General features: G+C 40.8%; 1 protein-coding gene across 7 annotated transcripts in view; it reads left to right on the forward strand.

The window, feature by feature from the left end:
- The window catches only part of ECT2 (epithelial cell transforming 2), an 80,312-nt gene that overhangs the window by 10,102 nt on the left and 50,577 nt on the right, over nucleotides 1–19,633 (forward strand). For 4 of the 7 annotated variants that reach the window (XM_039338212.1, XM_039338251.1, XM_039338254.1 and 1 more), the window contains exon 1: nucleotides 17,574–17,635. The gene's annotated coding sequence lies outside the window, so the exon portion shown is untranslated. Of the gene's footprint in view, nucleotides 1–16,586; nucleotides 17,417–17,573; nucleotides 17,636–19,633 lie in introns of those variants that run through there. The other 3 variants (XM_039338221.1, XM_039338230.1, XM_039338240.1) reach the window with 3 other exon arrangements.

Below are 19,633 nucleotides of genomic sequence, written 5' to 3' on the forward strand. Positions count from 1 at the left end.
GGAATGGTTTCTTAAAGTTTCTTATTTATCAGAAATGGCTAAAATTTCGGCTTATCTGAAAGACCATTCACAAGAGAGATATAATTCTGTGTGGAAAAGATGGGTAAATTTTGTTCAGAACAAATATGGGATTAGAAAGTATTATTTAGCTTTTGAATAATTTATAGTTAAAGTTGTTATGGTTAGATTTGCTGATTTTATTGTATTGGAGTTAAAGTGTTTTCTTAATTTTTTAGGATTTATGTATAGTTGATTGATGTTTATATAATTTTTATGTTTTTTTTTCCTGTTCTTTTTAGCTCTGTATTCAGCTCTGGGAAGGGGGGGGAGGGTTAAGGGGGGGATGGGGGGAGGGAGGGATTTTATTGTAAAAGCTTATAAAAATTTTAATAAAAAAAAACTTGCAACAATTGTTCCTATACATATAGATACAAAATGATAGATTTCTTGTCTCTGCATGTGCAATATAGCTTTTGATATTAATAATATCAACCTTATTGATTCAGACAGGAAGACAAGGATACACTCAGCATCCAGGCTCAACTGAGATTTGTTTCCTTTCTTTGTAACCAAAAGAAACATGAGGAGCCTGTTCCCTGGGGATGGATGTAGCTTTATTGGTTCCTGTTGGCATTGTTAGGGAGTCAGGTCAGTTGCTTCCAGAAATTTGGAACTCTACAATGGAGAGCCATACCTGGCTTTTGCAGCTGTTTTATAATCTTAACTTTTTCTACAAGGATTAAGCAAGGAGGATATATGATTAAGCTCTCTGATCTTACTGGATTATTATGCCTAAATAGCTGCAAGAGGAGAATATAGGATTAAATGGATTGAATTCACAGATGACCCATTTAAATGTATTGGCTATCCTTTAAGACACATCATCATTCTATGTAGTCTTTGATGTATGACAGTTGGGACCAGAACTTTGAAATATAATGCTAAAGGCTGCCCTTCTTAGCAGGTACAGAATGCAGTTGTTAAATGAGTCATGCCTGATTTTATGACATTTTTGCTGTGGTTCGTAAGTGAATCATGTGGTTGTTAAGTGAATCCAAATTCTTCCATTGACTTTGCTTATTGGACGCCACCCAGGAAGATTGCAAATGGCAATTACATGACCCTGGGATGGTGGAACCATTCCAAGTATATGCTGGATACCAAGCACCCAAATTTTGATGATGTGACTATGGGGTGTTGTTACAGTTTTTCCAGCATCATCAGAACATTGAATGACCATAAGTTCACAAGATGATCTGTAAACCTACAGTATTATAATTATCCTATTGGATCAAAGGGATAAAGGGAATTATATAGAATGGAGAAACCCTCTATATAAAGGCAACTTGATTTGAAATTGTCTTCTAATCTACAGCATACCTAATTTGTAGGTATGCTGTAGATAGAAGACAGTTTTGAATCAGGTTGCCTTTATATAAAGGGCTTCTCCGTTCTATATACTTCCCTTTATCTCTTCAATCCAATAGGAGTAATTGTAATTTGATCTTCAGTTTTCAATCCATACACTGTTAGTTTACATCTATTTACTTTATTTACCATTTAAATGACTTTTCAGGACAGATAAACATTTGGGGGAAATAAACAGCTAATAAAAGCAATCTAAAACTAGATCAAGAACTCAGAAATAATTTATTTATTTATGAGACTTATATACCGCTTTAAGTGCAAGCACTCTCTAAGCGGTGTACACCAGTAAGCAATGTATATATATATTTACATTGCCCCCAACAATCTGGGTCCTCATTTTACCTACCCCGGAAGGATGGAAGGCTGAGTCAACCTTGAGCCGGTGAGATTTGAACCACTGACCTGCTGAACACAGTCAGCTAAAGTGGCCTGCAGTACTGCACTCTAACTGCTGTGCCACCTCGGCTCTTAAACTTAGAAATCTGGTTGTTCTGAATTTTTAATTTACAAGCATCCTGGATTGCTTGCTCCTTCTTGTATCTCACCCTACTGCAACAGTTTTGTGTGATCATGACAATATTATTATCTGTTCCCAGATAATAAAATGGGAAGGAGAACAAAATGGATTCTCCTGACAGTGATCTATCCACGCACCCACACATTTGGATCTTCCAGCCCCAAGAATCTCATGGGGTTCAGAGAAAGCCATGCTGGTCAGGTGCAGAATTTACATGGCAGGATTATAGGTTTACCTAACAAAACCTCCTATTTTATTTCTGCAGGAATTCAGAGATACAGAACTTAAAAACAGGAAATAAGTGTGCCCATCTGTCCTGATGTTTCGTGAATTTGTGAGAAGTTTGTAATGGTTCCAAGTTGTGATCAGTTTATATTTCCGTAGAGTGTTCTAATCTTTTGGAAGAGTTGGCATCAATCTCCTTAGTCTTCCATGGCCAAAATATGCATGTTAAAAACTTTATATTTTTACTGTGTAGCTACCTGCCAAGACACCTCTTTCCTTGGCACACTTTCTGAGCCCTTTCTTAGCAGAATCTTCAGTGCCTACTTCACTGAACAATGTTTCCTTAAACAAATAGAACTTGAAAATGATAGAGTCTATTCATATTCAAAGAGTCTCAATGGTGTCATTGTTGTTGGTATGCAATGGCTGCTAAAGCTTTGATTTGAAGTCAAGTTGTTACATATACTTCACATGAAAAAGAAGTAGCAATTAATGATAATTGAATCTTTAGAGAAAAAAAGTTAAAGAATTATTTTGGTATTGTTTTATGCTTCCTATTCTTCTATAGTCTGGTTTAGATCTTTGGTGGCTGCTAAATGAACTTAAGAAGCTTTAGTTTTCTGCTTCTAAAACAGAGGTGTATGGCCATATTTAATCAGCTATGAGTCCTTGTACAGAAAAGCCGTTTGTGAAAATTAACACATAGGAAAATGTTGAGAGTCAGGTTAATCATGAGTGATTTTTCATAGTATTTTGGTTAAAATAAAATAAGAAAAGGTTGGCTAATCCATGGGCCCATATGTATGGGATATGTGAGATAATTCTAAAAAGCTGAGAGAAAAGCCTATTGTATATACTTATAATAGGCTCCTCCACAGAGAAGCCAAATAAAACATTTTTAGTGTATTTTGGCACCTAAAATTCTTGGCTTATTTGTGAATATTGCATAAGATAATATTAGAAAAATAAAAAGAAATCTTAGAAGAAATAGTGGAATATGATCACAGATTTTAAACTTATTAATTTACAGGTGTTTTATTTTTATTAGAGAAGATTGTTTCTCTTAATAGGAGTTAGGTTTAGTACAGTACATTTATCCTAGGATCAAATTCACCTTTTTTGCTTCAAATTGTATATAATTAAGTCTTTGAAATTGAGGAAGAATCTTCTTGTTCTTAGGACCGTCCAGTTGACTGGTAGATTGGGTCTTTATTTTTTATGTTAGTAGGGGTAAGGCTTTTTCAGACACACAAACAGAATACTAGAGTTGGGAAGGATCTTATTTTAGTCCAACCACCTGCTTGAATAGGAGACCTTATTATATTCTGAATAAAATGGCTGTCCAGTCTTTTCTTAAAAACCTCCAGTGATGGAGGACTTACAACTTCTGGAGGTAAGCCGCTCCACTAATTAATTGTTTTCACTGACAGAAAATTCCTCCTTAATTCTAGATTGCATCTCTCTTTAATAATCTTCCATCCATTACTTCTTGTCCTGTCCTCAGGTGCTTTGGAGAACAGGTTGACCCCCTCTTCTCTATGACAGTCAATCAGGTACTGGAAGACTGTTGTCATATTACCCCTAGTTCTTCTCTTCTTTAGACAAGACATATTAAGTTCCCTTAGTTGTTCATTGTAAGATTTAGCCTCCAGTCCCCTGATTGTCTTTGTTGCTCTTCTCTGCCCTCCCTCTAGGGCAGGGGTCGGCAACCTTAAACACTCAAAGAGCCACTTGGACCCGTTTTCCACAGAAAACACTGGGAACTGCAAAACCCTTTTGACATCTAAAATGAAAATAACACTGCATATACTAGAATAGCTATTTCAAGCTTTTTAACTCTCATCAGCTAGCCATTCCCTTTATGGGATTCGAACCTAGGCAGCCTGCATACTAGGCAGATGTATTAACCTCCAGGCCGCTGGCTCTCCTCCCTTCTTTTGTCAGCCGAGCCAAGGGAATATATGGTAAGATTTTTTTTCCTGTTCAGATCCGTCTGGTTGATGCACCTTGGTTTTTTTAACTGCTATATTTAATTCTTTAACTCTTTGTCAACAAAAAAAGAAATTCAAATTTGCAGTAGCGACCTGAGCCTGCTTAACGCTCCTAGGTTGGGGCTGCAAGGAAAAAGTGATCATAATTGTAGAACTGCAATATAGCAGTTAAAAAAACCAAAGTGCATCAACGCTCTTCTCCTCCTCATTCAAATTGGCTGCTAATGGCTTGGGTGGCTCTGCTCCGTCCAACATGAAGAAAGTGGAGGTCAGCAGAAAGCAGCTTTGACTGAGGAGAAGAGCGTTTTTTCACCAGGTTTTATATTCAGGGCTCACTCTGGATCCATCATGATAGGCTAAGGATACATTTGTCACTCTTGATTGGTATACCTCCTATATTTGGAAATGGGATTTAGCTAAAAGAATTATTTATTGAATACTGGATGAAATCTGTACCTGAATTGCAGCAATGGATTGTGCAAATGTGTTTGTCAATATTTTAATTAGCTTTTTTTCAGTAGATGAGCAAAGATTACTTCTGAGCAATATGGTCAATTTTTTTGCTCTGCTTAAAAGACAAGTTCTACCTTTCTCCTTTTCCTTAATGTTTAATTGTATTGTTGCATTGATTTTTTAATTCTTTGCACACGTTTGTACTTTTTAATTAGTTGGTATAATAACAAATAACTATAATTAATAATTCTCACATTCTTGAACTTCTTCCTAATAGCTGATTTCAAGGATTATAAGCATCTCTTTAAGCAAAACAAATTGGCACTGTCAAAATATTAAGAATCTTTTTTGATTTTTTTTTTTGGATAACAAAAATTCTAAAAACTAAATATATTTCTTTAGGAGCCTCTTCCATAAAGCATCTGGCTGTTTCCTGAACAACAGATGGTCTTAAACAATTGCATCAGAGTAAGCTCCATAAAGCCTACAACAATTAAAATTGAGAGAAACAAGAAAAAAAATCTGACTGAATTTAATTTAAATTATCACCAACTCACCCAAGCTGCTGTTTTGTCCTCTGGGGAAAAAGTACAAATATAGGTATGTATATCTGTATTTATCACTTGTAGAAGAAGCAGCTTCTTGGGTAAAGGGAGAATAATAATTCAGAAATGAAATTATAAAGGTTTTTCTCCCTGTATCCAGTAGTATGGGCCCACTAATTAATTAAACAATGCACATATATTTGGGAAATCCTAGATGCACCTGCAAAATGAAAAGATTACTGCCCTTTTTAAACTGTATAACGTTCAGCAGGTGGAAGGAAAGTGCAATAGTAATAAGACTTATATCTGCTTTGTAGTGGTTTACAGTCCTCTCTAAATGGTTTACAGTCAGCATATTGCCCCCAACAGTCTGGGTCCTCATTTTAATGATCTCGGAAAGATGGAAGGCTGAGTCAACTTTGAGCCGGTCAGAATTGAACTGTTGGCAGTCGGCAGAATTAGCCTGCAATACTGCATTCTAACCACTGCACCACCATCTATAGATGAGCCTATTCCCATTTATGGGAAAGGTGGGGAGATATGTAAATATGACTGCCTGCATGTGGCTGCACGATGTTAGATTGTGAACCCTAATTTCACAAGTACCCAAAATGTGACAGTGATGACATCAGAAAATACACCCCAAAAGTGGTAAAATGCATTTCTGGATGGGCAACTGGTTGAATTTCTGAAAATAATATACTATACTTCATTTTACATGGTTCATAAACCAAGAGGTGGGTTAAAATAGAAGATCAAGGGGTTTTTTTTTTCATTTGAGCTTCACTCCTGGAGACCCCATGACACATACATTCAATTTTCTTGGCAAGGGTATAGAATTGGTTTGTCATTGCTTTCTTCTCGAACGTTTTTTAACTTCCCAATATAGCCTGCCCTTTTCTTATTTTCTGGTGGGCTTCCATTCAGGTATCAACTAGGCTCAGCCCTGGTGAAAGATATTATTATTTTCAGAAATACAACCATTTGCCCAACCTGAAATGCATTTTGCCATTTTCTTAGCCTCTGATTCCAAGCATGGTCAGTTAGATGTTACTTTCTGGGGAGATAAGTGGGGCAAACTGTCAATGCAATTGGAAAGCCCCTGCCTTCTTTGTTCTTTTGTATGAACTATGACATGGTTATAGTTTCATTTCAGCTCTTCCCCATTATCTCAGACATCTTGCAAATATGGTTGTGTCCTTATTTCTTTTCCATGCTTGGTTTTAATAATGCCTCGCTAGAACTGAGCTTGCCTGATATTTGGATTGAGCTGGTTCAAAATGTGCAGTCTAAATAAACCAGTTTCAAATGCCTGAATAATATCAGACAGCTGCTGACAAGCAATGAGCATATTAGAGAGATATTGGGCAGAAGTGACTTTTTCTATTACACTGGTGCTGTAAGAAAACTGGCAGGTCTTTTTCACTAAAAGGGATCTGTAAATTTAGGAAGATTTTTCCAGGTCACTGAGTTTGAATACAAGACAAAAATAAAGAGAAACCTTTTTTTTTTTTTAATTGGTTTGGTCAATTTTATGCTTCGCTTGGGCAGTGGAATGGATTCACGCTTCATTTGCAGTTTTTCAGTTTTTATCTTTTGCTTTAAAATTTAATTATCCATGTGTTCCACTCCTTCACCTGGAAAAAGATGTCTCAAGTCTTAAACAAGGAAAAGCTTGTTAATTTTATATTAGAGCACTGCTTTATCTGAGCAGTAGAAGCAATAGTTATAAGATAATTTCAGCCTCTTTCAGGAATGTTGAAAAATATTTGATGGATTAAACAAGAATAATTTCCAGTCTAATCAGGCAAAGAATCTGACTGAGTCCTAAGTACTAAGGCTGAAAAGCATATTAAAAAGGATTGTTTTAAACCAGTAGCCTTCTGTTGTTGAACTGGGTTGTGTTTTAATAGTACTATTCTTTTAATAGTTCTTTGTTGTTAATGAGGCAGAGGGGGAAAGAGGATGAAAAATAAGAGGAAAGTAGAGTAAAGAGTAAAGTAAAGAAAAGAGAGGGGGGAGGGAGGGAGGGAAGGAGAGAGAGAGAGAGAGAGAGAGAGAGAGAAAGAGAGAAAAAGAAAGACAGACAGACAGACAGATCATGCAGTAGTACAATAAAATATAAAATGACTGCCGTTGTGGATAAGGTGAAGATACCTGGGTATATCACCTCTGGTTGGCCTTATCATAGTTTAGTCATTCCCTTATCCTGTACTCAGCATCACTGCATAGAAGAGAAATCGAGAAAAAGATAGTGTTTTGTTGTTGTGGCACACTTAGGTTAGCAAATTAGTAAATGTGAACTAAAAAGTAAAGTTTGGGCACAAGAACAAGGGTGAATTTTGATAGATAGAGACTGGGTGTTGAGTGATTCCAATTCTTGATTGGGCACTTGGTGAAGAAAAATATGTTAATGTGGAAAAGTGTCTGTGTCATCCAGGTCATGGTTGTCCCCAAAGGTGCTTCTTTCAAATGGCAACCGGACTTTCTCATTTTTTTCTTGAAGACATTTCATTTCTCATCCAAGAAGCTGCTTCAATTCTAACCGATTGGTGGGAAATGGAAAGGAGTCAGTTAGAACTGAAGAAACTATTTGGGTGAGAAGTGAAACATCTTACAAAACAACAACAAAGTCCAGCTGCTGATTGAAAAATGCACCTTTTGGGATAAATGTGGAAAAGTTAAGATTTTTTTTTTTTTTAGAGCAATGCTATAAGATATTCCAGACCATGGCAAAATAAAATGGGGAACTGAAAGGAAAGTTTTGCAAGGAAAAAAAATGTGAGTTTGCAACAAAATTGACAGAACTGGGCCAAAGTGAAGGCTAAATAAAACAAGAATCAAATGTATGTTCCAGGTTAAAGTTGAATCTGACTTCCAGTATCTTCCATGGCATAGATGTAAATTATACTGCTAATAATAGCTTTAAAATTAAATAAGAAACTGCATTTTTCATGGAACAAAACTGATTTTCTACCAACTTTCTCAGTTTCACTGTTGAACAGATTTGTGTTCAGAAAGATAAAGTTAAACATTGGTGATCCTTCCATGAGTGAGATATTGTCATGACAGAAAACTACTTGAGCGTGGCTATTGCTAGGAATAACTGAAAATGAATACTATATTATTATCAGAAGTTTTTCATCAAAATGTAGTCAAATAAATGAGGGGAAAATCACATGTATTGTATTGTACAATATTCAGTAGAGGCTTTAATGGTACTTTGTTAACTACATGCATTTTTAAAATTGTTTTGGAGCATTATTGATGTACACTATGAAATAATAAAAAAAGTATTGTTCATGTCCACAAATTCCTTTTTTATTTCAAGTTCTCAGCAATTTTATTTTGAGTAGATATGCACAACAGTGGAAGAAGAGCAGGAAAAAGCTGTGTTTCTTTCTCATATTGTATTGGTTCAAGAGTCAAACTTTACCAATGACATTTTGAAAAATGAGTAGCTACATGACCTTAGTAACAACCTGCAACTTTACCAATCTATGCATGCATCCTGCTCTTTTATGATCTGTGAGATAACAATACAGTACTAAAAGACAGTTAAAGCTTTATGGCACAGTAATAGCTTCTTGTCTTTTATTTCTTCCATCCTGCAGTAATGATAACTGTTGTGTCCTGAGTCTGAAAATGCAGGCTCAGGACATTGCAAGGCCGGGCTTTGCAGAAGCTGCCCGGGACCAAACTGAGTGGCGCCAACCTTGCGCACATGTGCAAGGTGCAAAAAGTGCCTGACGATGTTGCCATTATGTCCGGGGATTTGGGACGTATAAAAGGAGGCCTGTGTGCCTTTGCTCGTTGTTGGAGTTTTGGATAAGCACAATAAAGAGTTGTTCTGGAAAACATGCGTCTTCATCATTCGCCATTAATGCGAGGACTTAACACTGGCGACGAAGATGGGATCCTTCACAAGATAATCAGAAGGAAGCTGTAAAGACTCACCCAAAGAAGTCCTGAGAGGAAAAACGGTGTTAAAGTCAGCGTTCCAGCCTGCCAGTACAGCGTCGCTGGAGGATGAGTTTGGCTGAAAGACACTTTCCCTAAAGAGAAGCGAGTGGTGAAGTGATTGTGAGGATTGCGAAGATCGGTCGGTTATCTGAGTTCGATGTCTCACACCCGGAAAGATGGGAATCATACGTTGTGAGGGTGGAGAATTCAACCAAATTCGAGAAGATGGCTTGAAGGCTGCCACCTTTTTGTGCGTCTGTGGACAGGAAACTTTTGAGATTGCCGAAAATTTAGTGGCCCCTGCCTCTCTGGAAGCAGTAACGTATGCAGATCTCAAGAAACCTCTGAAAGAGCATTTCCAGCCCAAGTTGTCCGTCATTGCTTGGAGGCACACATTTGAACAAAGGGATCAGAGGGCAGGTGAATCTGCTAAGGACTTTATTGCGGCCTTGAGGCGAGCAGCCAGACCATGTGAATTTAAAGATTTGGAGGAAAGGCTGCGCGATTGTTTTGTGTGTGAGTTAAGTAACAGAGACTTACAGCAAAAGATCTTCACTAAAGAAGATGTTTCCTTCCAAGATGCTCTGTGAGAGGTTACAGCAGAGGAAGCAGCAAGTGGGGCAGTAAAGAATATGCGACCCACCAGAAGCTCTTCAGAGACCGTCACCGTCCACCAGGAGAATGTGCAAGAAGAATCGGAGGGAGTTCCTGACGAAGAGGTAGATAAACTTTACCAGGCAGCTGGAAGGAGACAGAAGGAACGCACAGAGAAGACATCCACAGCTCTTCAATGCTTTGGATGCGGATGACGCCACAAACGAGCTGATTGCCGGTTCCGTTCTGCCATTTGCAGAGCATGTGACAGGCAAGGCCACATCGCATCTATCTGTTTGGGTCGTCAGAAGGTACAACCTAGAGAAGAATTGCATCTGAAAGGTACCAGGGTCCCCAGCCAAAATAGGGTGGGTTTTTGCGCAACACGCAGAAGTGTTTTAAGGACAGGCACACATAAACCCCTAAAAAAGAAACTGTCCGTTAAAGTAAGATTGCATGGGGTTCCTTTATCCATGGAATTGGACACTGGGTCTGCTCTCTCCATAATTTCCCTCAACACATTCAGGAAAATTTGCAGCAGCAGTGGCCTTCGAGCTAAACTCAGGCCATCCAATGTAATACTCACAGACTTTCAGAATTCTAAGGTGTGTGTTAAGGGGGAGGCCACCCTTAAGGTACAGTACAAGGATTTTGAGGGTCCCTTAGATGTGTTGGTTGTTGCGGGTGAATGTACGAGTCTTATTGGACTCGATTGGTTTGAGGCTTTGGGAATCCAGGTCACAGGGCTGCACCATTTGCAAATGTCAAGTCTTGCAGAAGTTTGCAAGGAATTTGCAGATGTGTTTAGTTCTGAGCTTGGATCCTATAAGGGGCCTCCAGTTTCATTACGATTAGATCCTTCCATAACACCCATTAGGGTTAAGCCTAGGAGGGTACCTTTTGCCCTCAAGGGCAAGATTGATGCTGAACTGGACAAATTGCTCCAGCAGGGCATCTTAGAACCTGTAGATTCTAGTCCTTGGGAAACCCCCATAGTAACGCCTCTAAAGGCTAATGGGGACATACAGGCCTTTTGGGGGCTATTAAACTTTTACCATGCATTTCTGCCAAATAAAGCTGCTATAGCTGAGCCCTTGCACAGGCTCTTAGACAAACAAGCCTGTTGACAGTGGACCAAAGTCCATGAAAAAAGTTTCAATGAGGAAGTTTGCTTACTTCCAATGCAGTACTAGCTCACTTCAATGAGCAACTACCTGTTTGCATCGCCTGCGATGCTTTTCCATATGGGATAGGAGCAGTACTTAGCCATCTGAAGGCTGATGGGACACAGGTCCCTGTGGCTTATTATTCCAGAACCCTATCTTCTGCTGAGCGTAATTATGCTCAGATTGACAGGGAAGCACTGGCTATTGTGGCTGGCATTAAGAAGTTTCATGATTTCATATACAGCCGCCACTTCACGGTCTACACTGACCATAAGCCCTTGCTGGGGTTGTTTACCACTACCAAACAAACTCCACATATCTTGTCTCCTCGTATGCTGTGTTGGTCCATTTTCCTGTCAGCATATGACTACTCCTTAATTCACAAACCTGGAAAGGAAATGGGCCATGCTGATGCTTTAAGTAGATTACCCCTGCCAACACTGGAGCCTGATCCTGCTCCAGCCATTAATATTCTATCCATTCAAGAGCTGCCTGAGTCTCCCCTCAATGCTAGGGATGTGGCTGCAGAAACTGCCACTGATCACACGCTTACACGTGTGCTTACATGGGTGTTGTCAGGATGGCCTAACAGGTGCCCGGATACTGAGTTCCAAAGTTTCTGGCAAAGGAGGCATGAGTTGTCCACTTTCAAGGGTTATCTGTTATGGGGAAGTAGGGTAGTAATCCCAACCTCATTGAGGACTAGAGCCCTGCACTCTCTACATGAGGGACACCCTGGGATAGTCAGGATGAAAGCGCTTGTGTGCAGCCATTTGTGGTGGCCTGGCCTTGATAAAGCCATCGAGGCCCAGGTACATGGGTGTCGTGTGTGCCAACAATCTCTGCCTGAAATGCCTCAGGCCCCAGTTCATAGATGGGAGGAAACTCAAACTCTATGGTCTAGGGTACATATAGATTACGCTGGGCCCTTTCAGGGGCGATTCTTCCTGGTTGTTGTTGATAGCCATTCTAAGTGGCTAGAGATTGTTTCTGTGTCCTCCACTACTATTGCCAAGACTATCCAGGTGCTGAGAGTATTTTTGCAGCTCATGGCCTTCCAGATGTTCTGGTTCCCGATAACGGTCCTCAATTTACCTCTTCTGAGTTCCAGGCTTTTCTTCAGCTCCCTTCCACCCATCCACCAATGGAATGGCTGAGCGTATGGTGCGCACCACCAAGGATGCCCTTAAGAGACTGACTTACGGTGACTGGCATCACAGGTTAGCAGACTTTCTTCTTGCACATCGCACCACACCTTGCACAGCCACCGGGAAGAGCCCTGCTGAACTTCGATAGGGTCGCTGGCTTATTACAAAGCTGGACAGGCTGCATCCGGATCAGGTGGCGTCTCAGGTGCTGCATCCATGGGCACCGAGGAGCCTGCAAGTGGGTGCTCCGGTCTGGACTTGGAACTACGGGCCTGGTCACCTCTGGGTACCGGCTGTGGTCTGCAAGGTCTCTTGGACCTTTGTCCTATGAAGTGTCCTTGGAAGACGGCCGCGTTTTTCGGCGGCACATAGATCAGCTGCGTACGAGGCTGGAGCTTCATCCTTCCACTCCTGGCTCTGCTCTGGGGGGGGGGAGGAAGGCTATAGAGTGCATTCTGAGAATCAATGTCAGCAGCCATTACTGGCCGCTGAGGAGGCCATTGATCCCCCATCTCAAGGTTCTGCAAGTGCTCCGAACAGGAAGTCATGGGGCAGCCATTTGTGCAGGGGGTCATCTCACACACCCATACTTACTCCAGCCAGGGAGTCACACCGGGGGTATCTATATTATTCACCCATAACTAGTAATTCTCCAGATGGGGAGACTGACCGGGGGTATCCACACAACTCACATCCTGCAAGAGAACTGGCAACACAGCATGGGAGCACCAAATTCCGCAATTGCTCCCAGAAGGAAGTCCTCTGTAAGGGGGCAGAACAGAGAGGATACTTCTGATTCTGGAATCTCAGGCATGACCTTGGGGTCCGCTGGATATTGGGGCCCTGCAGATACCCCTGTTTCTCCATCTGCTGACCTTGAGTTCGAGGGACAGTGCTCCCAAGAAAGGTCCATTGTGGATTTGGGGACTACCCCCCCAAGGGATGCTGGTTCAGGCTCAGAGGGCCCAGCCAGCCAGCAAATGGGCAGGTCAACCAGGTACTTGGGGCAGCAAAGCCCTGACCTACTGAGCCTGGCAGGCGAGCAGATAGGTCAGGCAACAACACCAGGGTCTTCTGGGACAAGTGGGCAGCAATGTCCTGGCTCACCAAGCCTGGTGGGCGAGAAAAGGAAACAAGCAAACTCTCCCGGTCCGAGGAGGTCGCAAAGGGCCAAGTGCCCTCCCAAATATCTTTCAGACTTTGTGAAGTTGCTGTCAAGTTACAAGGGGTACTACCCTTAAGGTCATTAGTTAATAATGTAGTTTGTTTACTTATGATTTTGGGTGTCCTTGATTAACAAACAAAAGAAAGGAACTTGTGGGCGGAGGCAACCTCAGGCACCCCCTTCCATGCTTGATTCTGAGGAAGTTTGACGCTCTTCCCAAAAGAAGATGTCAGGATTGTTTCAAGCTAGGGGGGAGGGGTGTTGTGTCCTGAGTTTGCAAATGCAGGCTCGGGACGTTGCAAGGGTTCCCAGGCTTTGCAGAAGCTGCCTGGGACCAGACTGAGTGGTGCCGACCTTGAGCGCATGTGCAAGGCGCGAAAAGTGCCTGACGATGTTGCCATTATGTCCGGGGATTTGGGACGTATAAAAGGGGGCCTGCGTGCCTTTGCTCGTTGTTGGAGTTTTGGCTAAGCACAATAAAGAACTGTTCTGGAAAACGTGTCTTCATCATTCGCCATTAATGCGAGGACTTAACAATAACTTTATATAATTAATTAGTTTCTCACTGAAATGTACAGCTCAATTTGGTGTATAATTTCTCAGAAGCTATCCAACTCAATTCCATAAGTCTCACTGTAAGCACACAATGGATGAAATATATTACATATATGATACTCATCTTATGCAATAGCAGACAATAGAATCATTATTTTGAAACTTACAGGTGAAACCAAATGCATACTCTCCCACACATATAAAGTGATTTAGTTAGGAACAAAAATAACATAAGTGGAAATGTTATTGTCTTTAGCCTTTTAATCAATACTGTTACATCAACAATCTTTGAAATTACTTTATAGTATAGATATAATTACGCTTGACAAGGATATTGACCTGAAACAGATGAATTAAAATATTCATCTTGCATGTAAGCACAAGATAGTTAAGAGCTCTGCTTCCTGTAAAGTAAGTTCATTTCTCTTGGTATCTTCCATTCACACGTGATAAAATGGCCAGATTGGTGAAAAATCAAGCATCTTTTTTATAACTTAATGCTGGAAGAAATAACAAGGCATAGCTTCATATGTAGTTATACCACACACAATTAAGTCCTTACGTAAACAGGAGACCAACCTTCATTCAAGACCAAATATAGAGCCAGTTTGATCTAGTGCAGGGGTTCTCAACCTTGGCAACTTTAAGACTTGTTGTTTAAGCTTTGCTGGCTGAGGAATTCTGGGAGTTGAAGTCCACAAGTCTTAAAGTTGTCAAGGTTGAGAACCCTTGATCTAGTCCTTTAGGCACCAGGCTAGAAAGTGGGAGACCATGAGTTCAAATAACATGAAAGCCAGCTGGGTGATTTTGGGCCAATCACCAGGAGACAGTGAGTTCTAGTCCCATCTTAGCTGTCAAAGACAACTGGGGACTTTGGGCCAGTCACTCTCTCTCAGCCCAACTCACCTCACAAGGGTTTTGGTATGGGGACAATAGAAGGAAAGCATACTGGATATGCAATAATGGCGAATATCTGTAGCTCGGTTGTAGGATGAGAGTGATGGTTTGTTCTCTGAGCTTGTGGTTTGGTTTCTGAACATTTCGTTACCAGTCTAGGTAACATCTTCAGTGGAATTTAGGGGATGTCACAGTGTCCTGTTTATAAGGGCTTCAGGTGTGGGTGTGTCAAGTGAGGTCTTGTCTGACCCATCACAAGTCCCTCACTTAACATACCCACACCTGAAGCCCTTATAAATGGAACACTGATATTGGCATCTCCCAAACTCTGCTGAAGATGTTACCTAGCCAGGTAACGAAACATTCGGAAACCAATCTACAAGCTCGGAGAGCGAAACTTCATCCTCAGCATACTGGATATGTTCGCTGTCTTGAGTTATTTGTAAAAATAATAAAGGCAGGATACAAATAAATAGAAAAAATAAATACATAAATAAGCTTCACATTTAGAATTCAAGGAGGTGGAGTTAGGGGATTCCCTTTATGATAGGATTCCGTAGGGCATAGGCAATCTCATTGACAATGCCATTTTAGCTGTTATGGTATTGAGGCACTATATATTTTTTATCTCGTCTTTATTTTTTTATAAATAATTCAAGGCAGTGAACATGGACTTGAAGTCAAAATAACATTAGTACTTGTGCCAAAGCAGCATGCCTTGCCTCCAGAATGTTTCACTTTGTGCCACACCCATAACTATTTCCTCTGGCAATAACATGTAGCTAGAAATCAATGCCCTAGGTATGGGCACATACATGGTGCCTCAATATGTTGATATCTTTATGGCTGATCTAGAATAATACTTACAAAACAGGAAAGACACGTGCAGTAATAAAATGCTCCCTAAAGAAATATGTTAGTGGTTTTTACCTTTCTTCTGAATGAACAAAGAGCAATGTAATTTGCCTTCATATGAATGTGAACAATCTTTGTGTTCTTCACTGAAAATTCAACAGATGTATAAAATGTGCTAATTTGATATTGGGTTCACACCATAATTGACCAGGCCCATTTAGTCAGCATGAATCTTGATTTACTATCTTGCAAAGTCAGCCTGCCCAATTAGGGGGTAATCCTCGACTTACAACAGTTTACTTAGTGACAGTTCAAAGTTACAACGGCCCTCAAAAAAGTGATCTATGACTGTTTTTCACACTTAGGAACTATTGCACAATCCCTATGATCACATGATCTGTTGTGTCCTGAGCCTGCAAAGGCAGGCTCGGGACGTTGCAATGGTCCCGGGCAGTTGCAAGCTGCCCGGGACCAGACTGGGTGGCGCCGGCTTCGCGTGCATGCGCAAGGCGTGGAAGCGGCCTAAATGTTACCTTTTTGCCCGGGGGATGCTATTAAAGGAGTCAGAGAGGCCTGCGAGCCTCAGAGCTGTGACAGAGAGAGAACTACTTAAAATAAAGGGCTGTTGGAATTACAGAATGTGCTGTATTCATTCGCTGTTGACTTGAGGACTCAACATGATCAAAATTCAGATGCTTGACAACTGACTCATATTTATGATGGTTGCTGCATCCCAGGTCATGTGATAACCTTCTGTGACCCTCTGACAATCAAAGTCAATGGGTAAACCAGATTCATACAAACGTTTTACTAATTTAACAACCGAAGAGATTCACTTAACAACCATGGCAAGAAAGACTGTAAAATGGGGCATAATTCACCTAACAAATGTCTCGCTTAGCAACAGAAGTTTTGGGCTCAATTGTGATAAGTTGAGGACTACCTGTATATTATGGTTTAGCATCTGGTACAAACTTAGGGGCTTGATTCACTAATCACCTTAGATGGGTTGAATGTATTTAATCTGAGAACCTTACCTTGGATAAGATTTTGATGATATGCCATTAGGTTGTTTTCATCTAGGAGGAACCACATAGATCTTGCCCATGATGATCAATCTCTAACCTGTTCTTTTATGGCACACTCAGCCAATGTAAATTGAATCCATCCATTTTGCTGCTGATCATCCTCTTTTCTTCCATCTTTCCCAGCATCAGAGCCTTCTCTAGAGAGTAGGGTCTTCTCATCAGGTGTCCAAACTAAGCTAATTTGAGCCTGGTTATTTGTGCCTGAGTGAGAATTCTGGTTGAGCCTTGGATCTTGTAGGATCAAATTCTAAGTACGGTAACCATCTCTTTGGGGAATCAGATTACCAAACCTCTTGGTAAACCATAAAGTTTTGCTTTAAACTACATTGTTGGTGAGCCATGAAAAAATATCAATATTATATATTGATATTTATATTTTGTTTCATGGCTCGCCAATAATAATTTCAGGGGACCTGGCTGGGCCCATCCGTTATTCTCCAAAAACAAAATATGTTTGGATCTGAATCTTCAAAACTACAATTCCCAGAAATCCTTGCGTGGAAAGCCGCGAGCAAATCTGGAATTTTTTTTTTTTTTTTAAATCAAAGGCGGGACCAACCCTGGCAGCTGAAACAGTAGAACTTGAACGGCAAATCCGGTCTTTCCTCCCTCCGTCGCTTCAACAACCGTTGAAAGGTAAGGCCTTTCCTCATATCTTCCAACCAATCTCAGGTGAGCTCATCCCCGCAAGAGGCGGGAAACAGCGGGGTGTCAGCTGAAAAGATTCTCCCCCCCCTCTTCGTCATAGGCTGGAGGAGACTCATCTCGACCAATAAGTTACCGCCCATTCAGACGTGCCCGTTCTCTGAAGAATTTTCAAGTAAAGGTAAGGAGACCTGGAACGCCCTCCCGGAATCGTCAACCAATAGGAGCTCGGCATTTCAGAACCGAGCCGCGCGCGCTCGCGCTTCCCCCTCCCCTCCTCGAGACAGCCAATCGGGAGCCGGCCGAGAGTGGACGCTCGTTTTTTGAATTGGGAGGTGCGGGTGTCGCGGGTGGTTCTGGGATGGTGGCTGGTGTGCGGACCGCGATGGTACCCTGAACGGTGAGGCGGCGGGTGGAGGGTCAGCGTGCAGCCGGGAAATGAGTCGGTCAGGAGCGACAGCGTGACGCGCGGGTGGCGGGGAGAATTACAGACCCTTCTCGTAGCTCCGTGTCCGATTGCAAGCCCTCCCAAGAGGCCGCCCAGTCTTTCTCAAAAGCAGTGTGTGTGTGGGGGGGAGGGGGATTACGGCTCCCATAATCCACAGCCAGCAAATCGTGGGATGTTCTGAAAGAGTCAGACCGGGTTCACCTGGAAGCCAGAAGGCTTCTGTGATAGGCTACGTTAATGAGGAAATTGTCCTCCCTTCATTGCTTGGGTGCACCTGCTTAGGTTATTAAATCCTCGGCGAATTGGTGAATGGGGGTGCAAATCTACCCCATTTGGAAAGCTATAGGTTGCGAAAGGAGGTGAGCTTTAATCTCTCATCTACCTTGTTTCTGTTATCTCATCAGTTACTAAATTATTTATATATCAAATTTCTCAACTGCCCATCTCCCTCATAGACGGGTCTAGGCGGTGTACAGTTTATTCAATATAAAGCATTAAAAACTGGATAATCTTAAGATTTGTAATTTTATTATAAGGGTATATTATAAAATATGTAATAGTAATTTGTAGTAATTACTATTACTAATATATTAAATGTATATGCTGCCCAACTCACAGTGACTCTGGACAATTTATGCATTCTTAAAAGGCATTTAATAAGGGAAGAAAATAAGATGGCAGAAGGGGATGGGGTCAAAGAAAAAAGGGGGCTTCAGTCAACCTCTGCAAAGGCCTTGCAATTTTATTAGTTGGATTTATCATCCACTTTTATTTTGTACAATTCAAGGTGGCATAAATAATGCACCCTTTTTCTGTTTTGTCTACAAAAACAAAACAGTTCTAGTCCTGGCATGTAGGCCACTTGGGTGACTTTGGCTCATTATCAGTCCAGATGAGTAGGCAATCACATAAATAGATTTTCTCGATGTCAATCTATTCCTAGTCTGTTGTTTCAAATCTAAAGGTGCACACACAACCACTATAACTTGCTGCTGCTGGGTGACCTCGTCCTATCCTGTTTCTTTCTTTAAGATTCAACTTTCACCTCCAGAGAGTGTCACAGGAAATAACATGCCTTGCACTATTCTGATGTTTATAGGTATAGATACATCACAGATTTGAATGTCAACCAAGGCTTTCCATGATTGTTCTACCAAGTGCTAATCTGTGGTATATTTCTTGACTGCTTGTTACTGTTGATGGTTGATCCCAAAACACAGAAATTATGACTTTGATATCTTCATTGTCAGCTCTAAGGCTGGTTGTTCTAGCTGTTGCCCTTAGTTTGGTCTTTATATATTAGTCCCATTTTTTTCACTATTTGACATTTATTTATATTTATTTTTCAAACTTATGTAGCTGCCCATCTAGCAAATCAGGTGACTCTGTCAGTGTACAACAAAGGTAAAAATAATGATTATTAAAAAGCCTTAAAAACTATTAAAACACAGCGGAAAAAGAAATAAAGAGCAAAGGAATGTTAACAATAACAGAGCAACCTCACCAGTTTAGTTCCTGGTGTTCCTCAGGCTTAATGACAAAACCAGATCTTGAGGGGCTTTTGGAAAGTTAAGAGTGATAGTGACAATCTCACCTCTGGAAGGATGTTCCAAATCTTGGTGCCACAGCTCAGAAGGCTCATTGTCTAAGATCTACCAAATGTACCTTCCTAAATGACAGAACCCATAGCAAGCTATTTCCACTGAATCTTTCAGCATGTAAGCTTGCAGAATCTTTGCATTTTTGGCTATCAATGTAGCATCATCTTTATTTTATAGCAGAGGCTGTTGATGTTTCTTCCTCCAATTTTAAAACCATCTTCCTATACAGTTCCTTAATGTATCTTCAGCAAATAGGATGAATACATAAGGGTTGTGTATATAGAGTAGAATAACTTTATTGTCACTTTAAATGTACACTAATCAGCATACATTAAAATGAAATTTTTTG

Source organism: Crotalus tigris, unplaced genomic scaffold, assembly GCF_016545835.1.
Source record: "Crotalus tigris isolate CLP2741 ecotype Arizona unplaced genomic scaffold, ASM1654583v1 scf7180000017549.6302385, whole genome shotgun sequence".
Classification (NCBI taxonomy): domain Eukaryota; kingdom Metazoa; phylum Chordata; class Lepidosauria; order Squamata; family Viperidae; genus Crotalus; species Crotalus tigris.